Below are 19,178 nucleotides of genomic sequence, written 5' to 3'. Positions count from 1 at the left end.
ATTTAAGTGGATTTAACAAGTGACATCAATAAAGGATCATAGCTTTCACCTGGATCCACCTGGTCTGTCTATGTCATGGTCCTAATGTATTGTACACTCAGTGTATATTCACACAATCTCACACACACACTTCAGGGCATGAGGGGGTAAATGACTTGTAAAACGGCTGAGTGATGAGGAGCAGAGGAGGAAAAGCTTCAGAGATTAGCCCAAGTTGAGGATGCATGGAGGTCGGGAGGGGGAAGAAGGTTAGTGGATGGAAGGATACTACAGCAGTGAAATCCTATTTCAACAGCCTGAGGGAGATGAGGGAACAGGGCTCTGCATTAGCTCTCAGTAACTCTACTCCTGTGTTCAGTCGTTTCAGGGGTTTTCTCAGGGAAGAGAGAACATGTGAATTCCAGCAGCACTGCTGAGGCAAACATGAGTGAAGATGAAAGAGCTGAAGATTTCTCTCACCATCTTTATTGGATTACACATCCAAGCTGGGAAAAGTGTCTTTGGCATTTCAATAGGCCCTGCTCAAAGAAGAGTGGCAAAAGGTATGAAGCGGGGAAAAGAGGGAGAATCCAACAGCTTAAACGCCAGTTGGTTAAGAAAGCTGTTCAAGGACATTAAGACTCAGAGACTGAAACATCTTTACCTAGAATGACTGTGTTGGACTCAAAAGTCGTGCACTATGTAGGGAATAGGGTGCCATTTGGGATGCACTCCATATCACAATAAAAGCCTTCAAACTGATCGGCAGCGAGTTGTTTACAATACCAACCTGTGTAATTGTTCAGACAAAAAAATGACATCTCAATATGTTGACATTTCAACCATTATTCTCAGCCATTCTCATTATTTGGCCAAAACAAAAATATCTATATTTCACTAACAACAACTTGATCACAGTTCCAAGTAACAATCAAATTCAGCGTCATTGCATAATTTGGATCAGCATTGTGATCATTGTGATTAGCATCATTACATTGCTTTGATTAGGCTAAATGGTGAAAATGGGGGGTAGAAAGCATGGGTAAGTTCTCAGTCCTGAGCAGGAAGCGGAGATGGAGCTCAGTCATAGGCCGGTAGGCCGAACATCTCTGGTTTGAAGTCCTCCATGGTCCTCAGGACCAGTGTGGCCTCCTGGGGTAAAGCCTCGGTCTAGTTTGTCATCGGGGATCATGACCACCTGCATCACAGCCGCCAGGCCGGCCTTAACACCCATAGGAGCATCCTCAAACACCAGGCACTGTTGAGAGAGGAAACAAGACAAGCAGGTGCTGGATGTCAAACAGTGTTAAATAAAAAGTGAAAGGAGACAAAGGGATTTATAAATTCACATGGGAGCATAATGAAGTGAACAATGGTTCATGTAATTCTGCTATACAGTCAATTATGTATTATAACCGAGTGTGTCCACTACAGGAGGTTGAAGGCAAAATACCAGAAGTACCAGAAGTTATCCATTTTTTAAATAGAGGAAGTATGACAAGGTTTATGATGCCTCATTATGCAACCACAACATACAACAGTACAGTCTATTGACACAGCACAACGTTTTGGACTGAGAAGCCTATGTCAACTCAGTGTCTGGTGGAGAAAACAGAGCAGAGGAAGGCTGTCATACTGAATAACGCGTGTTGAGGTGAGGTGACCCACAGTATGTTTCTGACTCTTACCTTTGCGTCACAGAGGCATGAATAGAGGCAGCATGCGAATGAGAAGCCAATATGGAAGCAGTGTTGAGAAGAATGGACAATGAACTGAGTGACCAGAGCTTTCCTTTTATTCATTGGGAACTTCCGACATCCTGCGCTTTTTGAACCTCAATAGCTATGCTTCCTGGCTTTTCAAACAAAACACCCCCTCCAAAGACGTCTCCCGCCACTCTACCTAATTCAAGGTTCAATCAATCTCTATAATTTGAATGAGTGCACAAAAAGAATCACACAATTGCACTATTTTCTGCAATGTTCTTTCTTCTACATGATTTCCCTCCAATTTGCCTTTGACTTACCACACACACTAATGGTGACAGACAATGTAATTTAATTGTACCAGATTGACCTAGCAGCTTCGGAAATACCCTAAATACCCTGACTACGAGTCAGTCTCTTCTCTCATTCTTAAATGGAACTAAAATAACCTAATAAAGGTTCCCAGGTGGAACAATAGAAGCCGACTCAAGGACTCTAGAAGATTTGACTAATTGACTCTTGCCTAGGAGAGGGACAATAAGTATGGAAACACAGAGCAGCAAGGCTACCGAGGGGCTTCTAGCTAGGTAATGCCCCTTAATTGGAAGCAACTAAGACTGAATTAGCAACGAGCCAGGCAAATTAACCTTAAATCAGTGTTCAATGGCTGCATTGTAATGGACGAGAGGGAAACAGGACTCAAATGCACTGTGGCTCCATGTTGGCTCAGGAGGAAGGCACATAGCACAAACAGACTGGCACTCAGACTATCATGCCAACTCCTTGTCACTCATTGTCATGGCAAATATGTTTGGGTTGACAATGAGCAATGGAGTTTGCAAGGGCACAAGCAGATCTGTGACCAGGTCACAGCAGCAAAGAGAGATTAGGGTGGTGATTTGCCTTATAAAGGGTCAAGGGTCTTTACTCCCACTCATTGTTAGGACAATGGAAGTTTGCTTCAAAAATATATATTTTATTGTTCAACTACAGGCCTGCTATACCATGCATTGGGAACAGTGAACGGAGAACAGACAGAGAACCCAAAGTCGTTCACCATGCAGGCCTCCAACAGCCAGCCCCATGGAAGATTAACAACCAGTCCCGAGGCATACACCCAAACACATGCAACATTCATCAGAACCAATTTAATCTGTATTCACAGTGTACCCAAGGCAGTCAATGCCACAACACAAGAAGAGAAGAGGGGGAGACTCAGTGTGTGTGTGGATACTTTCCAAATGACACCCTATTCCCTACATAGTGCACTGCTTTTGACCAGGCTCTTCTCAAAAGTAGTGCACTACGTAGGGAATGGGATGCCATTAGGGACGCACATCAGACTACAGTGGCTGGTGCCAAGACTACTGTGAATAGCCGGCTCAGCAGCACGTCACACACACTCCCTTTACAACGGAGTATTAATGGGAGATGACAGGACACAGCGTAGTGTTGTTATGGAGCAGATCCAGGGCCTGCTTGGCAGCCAGCAGCACCTACTTCAGCCGAACGGACCAGGACGTTTAGTAGTTTACAGGACTATCACAGGACACTTAAAACAAGGAGAGAAAAGTTTCCCTCAGAGAGACTGGGAATGGAGAATGGGATTGAATCATATGGACAGTTATGGGTTTTAATCATATGGATGCATGTTATGTGACTGAGTCATATGAACACTACTGTTTAAAAGTTTGGGGTCACTTAAAAATGTCCTTGTTTTTGAAAGAAAAGACGATTTTTTTGTCCATTAAAATAACATCAAATTGATCAGAAATACAGTGTAGACATTGTTAATGTTGTAAATGACTATTGTAGCTGGAAACAGCAGATTTTTTATGGAATATCTACATAGGTGTACAGAGGCCCATTATCAGCAACTATCACTCCTGTGTTCCAATGGCACGTTGTGTTAGCTAATCCAAGTTAATCATTTTAAAAGGCTAATTGATCATTACAAAACCCCTTTGCAATTATGTTAGCACAGCTGAAAACTGTTGTCCTGATTAAAGAAGCATCAGCATTAGTGGGTTCGATTACAGGCTCAAAATGGCCAGAAACAAAGAACTTTCTTCTGAAACTCGTTAGTCTATTCTTGTTCTAAGAAATGATGGTTATTCCATGCGAGAAATTGCCAAGAAACTGAAGATCTCGTAAAACGCTGTGTACTACTCCCTTCACAGAACAGAGCAAACTGGCTCTAACCAGAATAGAAAGAGGAGTGGGAGTGCACAACTGAGCAAGAGGACAAGTACATTAGAGTGTCTGTTTGAGAAACAGATGCCTCACAAGTCCTCAACTGGCAGCTTCCTTAAATAGTACCCACAAATAAACACCAGTCTCAACGTTAACAGTGATGAGACGACTCTGCTGGAAAAAGCCATATATTTTCTTACAAAGACCATATCTCAGACTGGCCAATAAAAAGAAAAGATTAAGATGGGCAAAAGAACACAGACACTGGACAGAGGAAGATTGGAAAAAAGTGTTATGGACAGACGAATCTAAGTTTTAGGTGTTCGGATTACAAAGAAGAACATACTTGAGATGCAGAAAAAACGAAAAGATGCTGGAGGAATGCTTGACGCCATCTGTCAAGCATGGTGGAGGCAATGTGATGTTATGGGGGTGCTTTGGTGGTGGTAAAGTGGGAGATTTGTACAGGGTAAAAGGGATTTTGAAGAAGGCCTATCACTCCATTTTGCAATGCCATGCCATACCCTGTGGACGGCGCTTAATTGGAGACAATTTCCTCCTACAACAGGACAATGACCCAAAGCACAGCTCCAAACTATGCAAGAACAATTTAGGGAAGAAGCAATTAGCTGGTATTCTGTCTATAATGGAGTGGCCAGCATAGTCACCGGTTCTCAACCCTATTGAGCTGTTGTGGGAGCAGCTTGACCGTATGGTATGTAAGAAGTGCCCATCAAGCCAATCCAACTTGTGGGAGGTGCTTCAGGAAGTTTGGGGTGAAATCTCTTCAGATTACCTCAACAAATTGACAACTAGAATGCCAAAGGTCTGAAAGGCTGTAATTGCTGCAAATGGATGATTTTTTTGACGAAGCAAAGTTTGAAGGACACAATTTTTATTTCCATAAAAAATTATTATTTTTAAATCTTGTCAAAGTCTTGACTATATTTCCTATTCATTTTGCAAGTCATTTCATGTGTTTTCATGGAAAACAAGGACATTTCTAAGTAACCCCAAACTTTTGAACGGTAGTGTATGTTATGTGATTTAATCAGATACACTAAATATACAAAAGAATGTGGACACCCCTTCAAATTAGTGGATTCGGCTATTTCAGCCACACCCATTGCTGACAGGTATATAAAATCGAGCACACAGCCATGCAATCTCTATAGACAAACATTAGCAGTAGAATGGCCTTACTGAAGAGCTCAGTGACTTTCAACGTGGCACCGTTATAGGATGCCACCTTTCCAACAAGTCAGTTCGACAAAGTGCTGCCCTGCTAAAGCTGTCCCGGTCAACTGCAAGTGCTGTTATTGCAAAGTGGAAATGTCTTGGAGCAACAACAGCTCAGCCGCGAAGTGGTAGGCCACACAAGCTCACAGAACAGGACCACATAGTACAAAAAATGGTCTGTCCTCGGTTGCAACACTCACTACCGAGTTCCAAACTGCCTCTGGAAGCAACATCAGCACAAGAACTGTTCGTCAGGAGCTCCATGAAATGGGTTTCCATGGCCAAGCAGCCACACACAAGCCTAAGATCACCATGCGCAATGCCAAGCGTTGGCTGGAATGGTGTAAAGCTCGGCACCATTGGAGCAGTGGAAACGCATTCTCTGGAGTGATGAATCACACTTCACCATCTGGCAGTACGGCGGATTAATCTGGGTTTGGTGGATGTCAGGAGAACGATACCTGCTTAAATGCATAGTACCAACTGTAAAATTTGGTGGAGGAAGAATAATGGTCTGGGGCTGTTTTCCCCTTAGTTCCAGTGAAGGGAAATCCTAACGCTACAGCATACAATGACATTTTAGATGATGCTGTGCTTCCAACTTTGTGGCAACAGTTTGGGGAAGGCAATTCCTGTGTCAGCACGACAATGCCCTCGTGCACAAAGCGAGGTACATACAGAAAGGGTTTGTCGAGATCGGTGTGGAAGAACTTGACCGGCCTACACAGAGCCCTGACCTCAACCCCTTCGAACACCTTTGGGATGAATTGGAACGCCGACTGCGAGCCAGGCCTAATCGCCCAACATCAGTGCCGACCTCACTAATGCTCGTGGCTGGATGGAAACAAGTCCCTGCAGCAATGTTTCAACATCTAGTTGAAAGACTTCCCAGAAGAGTGGAGGCTGTTGTAGCAGAAAAGGGGGGGGGGGGGGGGGGGGGACCAACTCCATGTTAATGCCCATGATTTTGGAATGAGATGTTCGACGAGTAGGTGTCCACATACTTTTGATCATGCAGTGTATGTATGTTATATGATGGAATCATATGTACTGTGTGTTATGTTATTGAATCATATGGACTGTATGTTATGGCAGATGAGTGTGTAGGCTTGTTGCTAGACAGTAGGCTCATGCTACTGTAAACAGAGAGCAGGGTCTGGATCTGTCACATAGACTTGACCTGGCAGCATGGTCAGTCCCTGGGGAATACTCATTAGATGAGCCATTCTGCCCAGATGGAGAAGCAGAGAACCGTAGGTCACAGTCGCCATAGGCACTCAACCTACACATGGACCAGGGAAACTAGGAAATAAAGCTGGGTTTACCAAATCTACACACAGATGAATGAGGAGAGGAAGGTACAGTGGGGCTCAAAAGTTATTTTACAGAAAACAAATTAAGAACAGACTTTCAGCATTCATATAGGGAAGGGCACTCAACATGCTCGGCTCTGACACAAATGACTGATGATTGGCTGAAAGAAATTGATAGTAAGAAGCGGTTTTGTTAGACTGTCATTGATCAAAACCTATTGCTGAAAAAAACACTTAAGTGTTCTGGATTTGCATCCTCTTAATCATGGATAGAGAGTTACCCATCTAATAGAACACAGTTGTTTTATTTTATCGAAACCGCTCTAATGCAAATTCGGTTTGAGTGTGGTGTACAGCAGGGCAGCCGGCTTGGGCCATTGTTTTCTGTTTCTATTAACAACCTTCCACAGAATATACACTGAGTGTACTGTTACGTACACCTCTCGGAGGAGGGAACGCAACAGCCTGCTACAACTCAACTCCCCGTGGAGTGAAAAAAGGTATGTGATTGTAGGTGCGGGTAAGGATGACAGAGGGAGAGAATATTACCGTTTACAGGGAATTTATTCTTCCTTCACACGGTAAGGTGGGGAAAAGGGGCTGGAAGGAACCAAAGCAAAGAAAGTAAAGGTTAAAGTTCCCCCTCTCCCACCACCTGGCGAACTAACCAAAATACAGGGGGTGGTCCGCCCAGGTCTTACCTAGTGTGCATAGACAGAGTATATACTACGGGTATATGTATGCCCACAGGCCTCTTGCCTAAACACTCCTAAGGTGACTTCCCCCCCTGGGAACAAATGAAACAGAACAATTTCAATAAACCAAAAACACTAGGTACTATGGTATACACATACCTCTACAGGAGTGGCTACAAAACACTTTTGACAAATTTACCAGACCAAAAACCAACACAGCACATACAAAGAAGCTCTCTCTCCTAACAAAGGAGCCCTGGCTTTTCAAGCTGCAGAAGGAGTCGGCAATTGCAGACAACTGTATCCCCTGACAAGAAGGCGGAGTCAGAGCTCCATTTAGTGATGGGCCGACCAATCAGCTGCTTTGGAATCCAGGAAGCCATCCTGAAACACACACACACACACACACACACACACACACACACACACACACACACACACACACACACACACACACACACACACACACACACACACACACACACACACACACACACACACACACACACACACACACACACACACAACAACACAGACACAGAGGAACGTAACAGTACAAAACATTCGAGACACCTTCCTAATATTGAGTTGCACCCCCCCGTTTTGCCCTCAGAACAGCCTCAATTCGTCAGGGCATAGACTCTACAAGCTGTCAAAAGCGTTCCACAGGGATGCTGGCCCATGACTCCAATGTCCTTTGGAGTGCCCATTCACCCTCAATGGCACACACACAATCCATGTCTCAACTGTCTCAAGGCTTAAAAATCCTTCTTTAACCTGTCTCCTCCCCTTCACCTACACTGCTTGAGGTTGATTTAACAAGTGACATCAATAAGAGATCATACTGTAGCTTTCACCTGGATTCACTTGGTCAGTCTGTCATGGAAAGAACAGGTGTTCCTAATGTTTTGTACACTCAGTGTATGTCGGCTACGACAGTAAAATAAGTAATTGACACCCTTAACATAGAGCTCTAGTCAATTTTAGAATGGGTAACTAGCAATAGGCTGGTGCTAAATATAAAAAAAACTAAAAGTATTGTTTTTGGGACAAATCACTCACTTAACCGTAAAGCTCCTCCAGATCTATTATTGAATAATGTGGCGATTGAGCAACTTAAAGAGACTGAACTGCTGGCTGTAACCCTAGATAGCAAGCTACAGTGTCATGGTAAAATCATATAGACTCAATGGTTACTAAAATGGGAAGAGGTCTGTCGATGAGGAGGTGTTGCTCTGCTTTCTTGACATCTCAGTCGACCAGACAGGTCCTACAGGCCTTTGTCGCACCTGGACTACTGCCCAGTTGCGGGGTCATGTGCGGCAAAGAGGGACATAGGTAAATGACAGTTGGTCCAGAACAGAGCAGCACATATTGTATTTAAATGTACACAGATGGCGAATGTCAGTAACATGCATGTCAATCTCTCCTAGCTCAGAGTAGAGGAGAGACTGACTGCATCAATATCGGTCTTTGTGCAAGATATCGATGTGTTGAAGGTACTGAACTGTCTGTTGAAGCAGTTGGTACACAGTTCGGACACTCATCGGTACAACGCAAGACATGCAACCAGGTCGTCTCTTCACAGTCACCAGGTCCAAAACAGAGGCTGGGAAACGCACAGTATTAATTGAGCTATGACTACATGGAACTCTCCCACCTCCGGTAACTCAAGAAAGCCATAAAAACAGATTTAAAAAAAAAACAGATAAAAGAACACCTTACGGCTCAAAGGGGACTGTGAAGAGAGCCGTGTTGATATATTTTGTATTGTAATTTACACAGTGTTATGTGTTGAATTATGTAGGTGGGTGGCTTTGCACAAGCCATGGCTTGTCTGAGTCAGAATGGCTCATAGGGTAGAAGACATCTCCTGTTCCTGAAGCGTGAGACAGAGGCAGGTTATGCATTTTATTTGTGTTTTATTTCCCCTGTATGGATCCCAATAAATACTACTACTAAATACTACTACTAAATACTACCTTCACTGTGTCATTTTCTATTTTGTTGTGTCATTTTGTGTAATTTTTATGTTCCTGGAAGGACACATCAAGAGAGATTTTTTAAAAATAACGTATTTTGAATGGACTTTAGACACACACAGTTGTTTGACAGTGATCCATTCAACAATCATTTTCTTTTTTCCTCAGGTGTTATATCTTAAAGAGGCTGATCCTCTGCTCTAACATATTACTTCACTTGTCGCTTTTGTCAACGTCTGACACGACAAGGCAAACCAACTATGTCAACACCAGAGTGCCTGTGTGTCTGTTAACTTTCGCACGGCTTAAGATGGAGCTTGTCACGGTGACACAGCCATTCACTAAAATAACAGCGTCTGTACAGTCTCTTTCCCTTCAATATTTAATCAGAGCAGTTGATGTTTTGTTTATGTTGGGTAAATAAAACAATCATTCTGCCTCTCGTCTTGTTTCCGACACCAATCTGGTCTGAGCTTAATGCAATAAGGTAGGTAGTGCAGCAGTGTGTTCATACATCAAACAGTCGGTCTCAGACTGATGCATTCTCAAACTTGATGAACGGTACCTTAGCAAGAAAATACTTGAAACTAACACATCACACAGCAAGGAGTTGTGCGATGTGTGTATATTCGGGCCTGCAACGTGGGTTGTTGAGTGAGTGAAGAGACAGTGATAGATTGCCTGCTACCTCTTCTAAACCATCTCTAAGCCCAGGGCAGGCTGGCTACAGGATGTGTAACGTTTTATCATCTATGTTACGGGGTACTTTGTTATACACAGGAAACAGGAAATAAAGGCCATCATTTACAAATCTGGAGGTCATGGAGGTTGCGTCCTAAATGGCGCCCTATTCCCTTTACAGTGCCCAACTTTTTACCAGGGTCCATAGGGCTCTGTAGTGCACTCAAAAGTTGTGCACTATAAAGGGAATAGGGTGTCATTTGGGACGCAGCCCAGGAGAGCACTGTATAAACGCGTAACAGGGCAATCCATTGGCCTCCAGAGGGTTGCGTTCACAAGGCTAATGAGTGGTTTGGTCAACCTGAGGAAAATCACATGGAGAGATCAGTCAGATGTTTGTCACTTTGGTCCAGATGGCAGACAGGAGCAGAATAGGCTTTCATTTGGTGTCTGAGGAGTGAGGAAACATTTTCATCTTTTACTCAGAAAAAGACTAGGTTTAGAATAGTCTCTTCTAACAGCCACTGTGCTTGCGGAGCGCCCGGAATCTGTTGAGAGAGATTAGGTTTTGAAAGATTTAGGATACATACAGGCTATGGAATAGGTAGACTTCATAAATAACGCTAGGTAAGGGTCACGTCATCTAGAAATGGCGGAAATAGAAGGTCAAGGTAAAGACATACCTATTGATGATTGAGTGAAGTCAATTCTCTCCCGCACCACCTTCCACAACTACTTTCCAGATAAGAAAATCATTAACAAACCATGATATTTCAGTGAACTCGACCTCCAGGAAATAGCCTTTAACTTGTATACCGGCTGTGACAGTGACACTCCCTGGGAGCTCATAAACATCCCCATTGACTGAGTGTCTGTCCGTAAATCTTATATCTTCATGCCAGTGTTGGCATTTCTTTCCAACAGAATAAAAGGAGTGATCAATACTGTTAAAGCTCCTCATAAACTCAGACAGACCCACTGACAATGTATTCTCCCCGTTCCTGATTTGGTGTTGGACAGAAAAGGACCCAACAGGCTTAGTGAAAAAAAGGACTTTAACAAATAAAATAATATTGTGTATCTGAAATGAATGGGAGTTCACATGATTTTAGGCCACTAAAATCCAGCACTAGATATAAAAACCTAAACAAGCACATTACTGCTGAGTACAAGGCAAGCGGAATTACATCTCCTGCTATTAAGGACTGACCTTCTGACCACTTAAAGCACCACTGTGTCCATAATATTTTTGCAGAGAACTTCAAAGCTCAAATATTGAATATTTCATAGAGCTGATATTAAAAAACACTCCTGTTTTTTTTTTTACTCGCAGTGATGCCCTACCTTCTCCGTCAAAGCACATGGATCTGTCTGTTCATAAGGAACATCATTAGGGCTGTACAATAGCACAGCCTTCACTATTCAGATAGATAGATCCAGCCTGTTTTAGTCCCTGACCATTTCAATCCACCAGCACCAAACACACTGGGCACAACAAACGCATCACAGTTCACACTGTGATAGCTAAATTGAAGAATAAAAGAAAAAATGGACTAGATGGTTGAAATATTGAATAATGTGTCTATTTTGGGATTATAGCAGCAGTTACCATTTATTATGAGGTTGGTGCATCTGCACAGCAGAGAGGCCCACTGGGTCCAGATAGTTGAAAGGCCCATAAAATACAGGGGTGTAGCCGAGGCGACTGGTTGTCCCTAAATCAGCATTGTGTTGTTGTTGTAATATCCTTATCTAGGCTAGCTACAGATCCAAGCTCTGGAGCCAATACTGTCTCTGTACTGACTCTTTACACCCTCTGTGTGAGCCTCTCTGTGACTTAGTCCCAAATGGCACCCTATTCCCTATACAGTGTACTCATTTTGACCATAGCCCTATGGCCCCTGGTCAAAAGTAGTGTGTGAAGAGGGAATATATTGTCATTTGGGACGTAAGTGGGTCTTTTCTAAAACATCTTGTCGCCTCACTCTTTTTAAATAAGGTTGGTTGGGTTTCTTTTACCATAGTCTACACAGGGTTTTAAGACTCAGTAAGAGTGTGAAGACATCGGTCTTTTTGTAAGGCACGACTCTTTCCCGTGCGCATAATTCAGTTTCTAGCTCAACTACCTACAACAGTTAAACACAAGTCTCTCTTTCAATATCTTTAAGATGATCCATGCTATAATAGGCCTATTTCATTTTATACAAGTTCATTTCATGTCCTAATTGTACCGTTTTTGGTGCTATAAACCTTTCCTTGGTGTAAGGTCATTTATGATTAATGGTAGCGGAATTACTTTTCTCCCTGTCTTTCAATGTATGTCCCAAATTGCACCCTACTTCATTAATCTTAGTTGGTAGGCTGAGCACACACACCTTTCGTAAAAACCTTTTCTCTATCTCCCTCGGCCTCCCTCCCTTTCTCCCTCACTCTCTCTATGTCATAGTATTTTTTGTGTGCTGGGGAGAAAGTGAAAAATGGAGGAGGTGGGGGCTTATTTCCTTGCCTTTGGTCACCATAGAGACAGAGTACTGGGCTGGGCACATTACTCACTTGTGAGAGGGTTTTAAGTAGTCTGCCAAGCGTATTACCTGCAGTGTTGCGTAGCATCATCATGGCCCTCAAAATGCCTCACGTCACTTCATGCGTGTATTCCAGGAAACCTTCCTCCCAATAACGTTGATATAAACAGCAACCTTTTAAGCACCAGAAGAAAAATGCATCCTGAGAAATGTATTGAAATGTCACTGCACGACTGTTATTGAACATGTACAGTTGTAGTGAACGCTTCAAATAATGCTAACATTTCAGAGGTAAAAAGGACAAAAAAATACAACTCAAATGTATCACCTACGCCTGTCTTCGCTGCAGTTTCTGTAAAATGCCTCACTGCAATTAATTCAATTGTAAATTCATCACTGCTTATACTAATCTGGGGGTAGGAGAGAAGCTGCGGACACAATGTTAATACACGCTCCCCTTTTCTTTTTATTGCATTCTGTCTTTCTCCTGTCTCCTCCTTGCAATCCTGAATCGCAATCTGTCCCTCCCTCCCTATTTCTCTCTCTCACTCTGTGCTTAGGCAAAACCGTCACGAAGAGAGGAGAGGAGCCAGGGTGTGATGCATCATAATTCGTTATTCCACTAAACAGATTCCCCTCTCAGCCGCAGTTCCATATCTCATCAAGAAAAACGCAAGTCCTAACTGTGTATGTTTGGAAGCCTCCAAGATTAAAAAAGCAGGCCGACAAGTACTGAAGGCTGCTGCTGCAGCAGACGCATTTGCAGAAAAACCTACAGCCCTGCACCTGTTAGGGAGATTCATTTACCTCAAAAAGGAAAACAACAAATCCAAAGCTATTAACCTCTCTTTTCGGGTTCCCATTTTCCGTTTTCCATTTGATAGCTCTCTGTAAAACTAACTGAATGTAGTCTTCTAACCCTGATGATTGTAGACCTATTTCATAGGAGGGTTTGCTAAAACAGGCATGGAAGGAAGGTGATTAAACATGGTAGTGGCTACATCCCAAGTAGCACCTTATTCCCTATATAGTGCATATTTGACTAGAGCACTATGGGCCCTGGTCAAATGTAGTGCACTATAAAAGGGAAAATGGTGCCATTTGGAATGTACACAGTGGGATTCCTCAGTGTTGTGGGAGTGTTGGGGGTATTTTCATGGCTGGTGTTGACAACACAGATCTGTTACTTACAGCTACGCTTAATAAGCCAAAACATTGGCATTGAAAATGGAAATGAATGAGAGGGTATGAAGTCGGTTATAGGTTTAATCATTTCCCTCACTTTCTGGATGTGCAAATTAATGAAATTCCATAGTTTCTTATAAATAGAGGCTACACTTTCGATAGCCTAGTTTGGATGTGCTACAGTCGATCAGTCAGTTAGTCAGTGTCTAGATAATAATTCCTTTGACGTGTCTTAGGAACAGGTGATAGCTGGGGCATTGAAGCATGACAGGATGACATTAGCCTTGGTAACCTTCCGAACAACAGAATTGGTTATGGGCTTAAGAGATAACCCACTTTCTTGGAGGTGTAAACGCAATTCCACAGGTTCCTATAAAAACACTTTAGTTTATCTGCTCAGTGATTAGCCTATGAATGACTATACTAAGTAACAAATTAAAAACAACTGAATTGGTGTACAACTTTTAGGGGTTGCTCTTTTTCAGCATTATAAGTTGTGCCAGCCCACTGTCTACTACCCTGTCCCTTTTCCTATCATTTATAGCATCTGAGCCATGATTGGTAGGAATTGGTGACCTTCGGGCTGCTTTCCCCCTCCAATGTTACTAGGTGGGTATGAGAGTATCTTAGCGTGTCTACTGGTCTGTCCCTCTTATCATGTCTGGTTATTTTATGCTTAGCTTGTTTATTCATGAGGCAACAAGTATAGGGCAATAGTCTACTCCACTACCCACTGTTGGCTACTGTCCCTATTACTGTGCCTGGAGGCACAGGAGGAGTGAACCTGTTGGCACACACCAAGAAGGACTGAGGTTGAGGTTTGCTGTTTTTCACATTGGGGTCGTCCCCCAGAACGATGTGGCTGAACAGGTCAAAAAAGTTTTTGTGCTGACTGGTCTTCATCTCAAACGTCAGGCCTGCTGAGCTTGTCGCTATGGCGATGGGCACGTTGTGTTTACAGAGATGGTGGATGAGCTTCTCCACTTCTGGTTACCAGTTAACGTTTGGACACACCTACTCATTCAAGGGTTTTTCTTTAGCTGTACTATTTTCTACATAGTAGAATAAGACATCAACACTATGAAATAACACATATGGAATCATGTACAGTCGTGGTAAAAAGTTTTGAGAATGACACAAATATTATTTTCCAGAAAGTTTGCTGTTTCAGTGTCTTTAGATATTTTTGTCTGATGTTACTATGGAATACTGAAGTTTAATTACAAGCATTTCATAAGTGTCAAAGGCTTTTATTGACAATTACATGAAGTTGATACAGAGTCAATGTGTTGACCCTTCTTTTTCAAGACCTCTGCATTCCGCCCTGGCATGCTGTCAATTAACTTCTACGCCACATCCTGACTGATGGCAGCCCATTCTTGCATAATCAATGCTTGGAGTTTGTCAGAATTTGTGGGTTTTTGTTTGTCCACTCGCCTCTTGAGGTTTGACCACAAGTTCTCAATGGGATTAAGGTCTGGGGAGTTTCCTGGCCATGGACCCAAAATATCGATGTTTTGTTCCCCGAGCCACTTAGTTATCACTTTTGCCTTATGGCAAGGTGCTCCATCATGCTGGAAAAGGCATTGTTTGACACCAAAATGTTCCTGGATGGTTGGGAGAAGTTGCTCTCGGAGGATGTGTTGGTACCATTCCTTATTCATGGCTGTGTTCTTAGGCAAAATTGTGAGTGAGCCCACTCCCTTGGCTGAGAAGCAACCCCACACGAATGGTCTCAGGATGCTTTACTGTTAGCATGACACAGGTCTGACGGTAGCGCTCACCTTGTCTTCTCCGGACAAGCTTTTTTCCGGATGCCCCAAACAATCGGAAAGGGGATTCATCAGAGAAAATGACTTTACCCCAGTCCTCAGCAGTCCAATCCCTGTACCTTTTGCAGAATATCAGTCTGTCCCTGATGTTTTTCCTGGAGAGAAGTGGCTTCTTTGCTGCCCTTCTTGACACCAGGCCATCCTCCAAAAGTCTTCGCCTCACTGTGCGTGCAGATGCACTCACACCTGCCTGCTGCCATTCCTGAGCAAGCTCTGTACTGGTGGTGCCCCAATCCCGCAGCTGAATCAACTTTAGGAGACGGTCCTTGCGCTTGCTGGATTTTCTTGGGCGCCCTGAAGCCTTCTTCACAACAATTGAACCGCTCTCCTTGAAGTTCTTGATGGTCAGATAAATGGTTGATTTAGGTGCAATCTTACTGGCAGCAATATCCTTGCCTGTGAAGCCCTTTTTGTGCAAAGCAATGATGACGGCACTTGTTTCCTTGCAGGTAACCATGGTTGACAGAGGAAGAACAATGATTCCAAGCACCACCCTCCTTTTGAAGATTCCAGTCTGTTATTCGAACTCAATCAACATGACAGAGTGATCTCCAGCCTTGTTCTCGTCAACACTCACACCTGTGTTAAACAGAGAATCACTGTCATGATGTCAGTTGGTCCTTTTTTGTGGCAGGGCTGAAATGCAGTGGAAATGTTTTTGGGGGGTTCAGTTAATTTGCATGGCAAAGAGGGACTTTGCAATTAATTGCAATTCATCTGATCACTCTTCATAACATTCTGGAGTATATGCAAATTGCCATCATACAAACTGAGGCAGCAGACTTTGTGAAAATTTATATTTGTGTCATTCTCAAAAATTTGGCCACGGCTGTAGTAGCCAAAAAATTGTTAAACAAATCAAAATATATTTTATATTTGAGATTCTTCAACGTAGCCACCCTTTGCTTTCACACTCTTGGCATTCTCTCAACCAACTTCATGAGATAGTCACCTTGAATGCATTTCAATTATCACATGTCTTGTTAAAAGTTAATTTGTAGAATTTCTTTCCTTCTTAATGCATTTGCGCCAATCAGTTGTGTTGTGACAAGGTAGGGGTGGTATACAGAAGATAGCCCTATTTGGTAAAAGACCAAGTCCATATTATGGCAAGAACAGTTCAAATAAGCAAAGAGAAACGCCAGTCCATCATTACTTTATGACATGAAGGTCAGTCAATACGGAACATTTCAAGAACTTTGAACATTTCTTCAAGTGCCATCGCAAAAAGCATCAAGCGCCATGATGAAACTGGCTCTCATGAGGACCGCTACAGGAAAGGAAGAGGATATGTTCATTAAAGTTAACTGAACCTCAGATTGCAGCCCAAATAAATGCTTCACAGAGTTCAAGTAACAGAGACATCTCAACATCAACTGTTCAGAGGAGACTGCGTGAATCAGGCCTTCATGGTCGAATTGCTGCAAAGAAACCACTCCTAAAGGACACCAATAAGAAGAATAGACTTGCTTGGGCCAAGAAACACGAGCATTGGACATTAGACCGGTGGAAATCTGTCCTTTGGTCTGATGAGTCCAAATTTGAGATTTTTGGTTCCACCGCTGTGTCTTTGTGAGACGGAGAGTAGGTGAACATATGATCTCTGCATGTGTGGTTCCCTCCATGAAGCATGGAGGAGGTGTGATGGTGTAGTGGTGTTTTGCTGGTGACACTGGTTGTGATTTATTTAGAATGCAAGGCACACTTAACCAGTAGGGCTACCACAGCATTCTGCAGCGATACGCCATTGTATCTGGTGTGAGCTTAGTGGGACTATCATTTGTTTTTCAACAGGACAAAGACCTAACACACCTCCAGGCTGTGTAAGGGCTATTTGACCAAGAAGGAGAGTGTGAGAGTGGTGCATCAGATGACCTGGCCTCCGCAATCACCCGACCTCAACCCAATTGAGATGGTTTGGGATGAGTCTTAACTATTATTCTACAGTGTTGAAAATAGTAAAAAATTAAGAAAACCCCTTGAATGAGTAGGTGTGTCCAAACCTTTGACTGGTACTGTACAGTACACATCATTGGTTAGTCCTACACACAGTGAATACTAACAAAGCCTGCTGATCTTCTATTCTACCTGATGAATGAAAACATGGGATTAAAGTTTGTTTGTCAATACACTCATCAGAGACTGATATTTCATAGGTGAGAATAAATTATTTTGTTCATGTTAAGGTAACTATGAAAACTATCACAAACTACAACTATAACACACACACACACACACACACACACACACACACACACACACACACACACACACACACACACACACACACACACACACACACACACACACACACACACACACACACACACACACACACACACACACACACACACCCCTAGTTACCTTGCATCAATTGAGCTGAAGGAAGTATCCTCTCCTGTATTTTTCTAGTCTCACTGAGAAGTTCATCTGGTGTCATTGGTAGTTCTAGGAAGTCTCGTATAATGGTGGAAGCCTCCATAGCTTTCTTACCCATCACAGACGACGTCCCGTCCCAGGTGTATTTGTTTCCAAACCGGTCGCATACTTCCTGGTATGACACCGTGTACAGCCTCTCTGTATCTGCAAGTTCAAAACAGTGCAAAATAAAAGTTAGATAGCTATGTTATCACCACATGTTTACCTTAAAGCTAAAATCCTTAGTTGCTACATCAAGTTTTGGACTTATAAAGTAATGATATATACCCATTGATTCTTGAAGAATATAACTTATAAATGCCTCACGAGCTTAGTTCAACTGTCATACCCCATCAGAACCCAAATTATACGCATTGTTTAACTACAATGTTTGTGAAGAACAGAAATGTAAACAAACGGTATATCTTCAAAACATGGTTAAATCTATCATTTTGATATCATGGATGGTCAGTCCTTGGGCCCTCAAATCTCTATGAATTTTAATGGTTACATTTACCCACACCCATCCCCCTGCTTTTTACTGAAACAGAGGCTTTTAACTAAGGATTCTAGATTTAAATCACGAAATTCAGAAGACTATGCAAGACAGCACATGGAAATGATTAGCCAATGTTATGGTTCTAGAAAGATTCCTTTACAGATAGCTAGCAAACATCACATGTTCATTTTGCTTCACCATGGTTAACACACATGAATGAATGAGTTGTTACTGAATGCTACATTTTACATTTACATTTTAGTCATTTAGCAGACAGTAGTGAATGCAGTAGTGAATGCATACATTTCATACATTTTTTTTTTCTTTTTCGTACTGGTCCCCCGTGGGAATCGAACCCACAACCCTGGCATTGCAAACACCATGCTCTAACAATTGAGCCACACGGGACCCAACTAGGCCTAGGTAGCTCACTCGTGTCACATTCTGTTCTGCTCCATCGTTTCAAGTGCAAATAGAAAGTGTATATTAATAACCTAATAATAATCCATCCATGTCGAAAGGAACACGGGTCACCGGTTTAAAATTCTATTGTGTTGATAGACAACTGGTACCAAAATCTCAACTATCAAGTAGAAAAATGTATGCTTTTATTCATCTCCAGAACATACATAAACCTGTTTACATTACACAACATCAAAAGAATTTAGATTCACAAAAATGACGCTGTCGCAAATAAAAGGTGATTCTTTACAGTCGTCCATCATTTTGTAATGGCTGATGGGCAAAGTAGTTTTATACTCAGAACCCACTTCTGCCTATTCACTCAGAAGAATCAGTCTCATAATAACCTACTTATCTACAGAAATGTAGGCCTAATCTAAATGTGATTTTATACATTTAAAACACATTTATGTATTTGTTTATTTTTAGATAACATCACATACAGAATATTGTGCTTTGACCTTTTCTGGAC

General features: G+C 42.5%; 1 pseudogene; it reads right to left on the bottom strand.

Moving 5' to 3' along the window:
- Positions 1-892: 892 nt before the first annotated feature.
- Positions 893-18,784, bottom strand: LOC106574373 (pseudouridine-5'-phosphatase-like; annotated as a pseudogene).
- Between the last annotated feature and the right edge of the window lie 394 nt (positions 18,785-19,178).

Source organism: Salmo salar, chromosome 16 (genome assembly GCF_965601325.2).
Source record: "Salmo salar chromosome 16, fSalSal1, whole genome shotgun sequence".
NCBI lineage: Eukaryota > Metazoa > Chordata > Actinopteri > Salmoniformes > Salmonidae > Salmo > Salmo salar.
The sequence above is the reverse complement of the archived record's forward strand: the minus strand, read 5'-3'. Positions and strand labels throughout refer to the sequence as shown.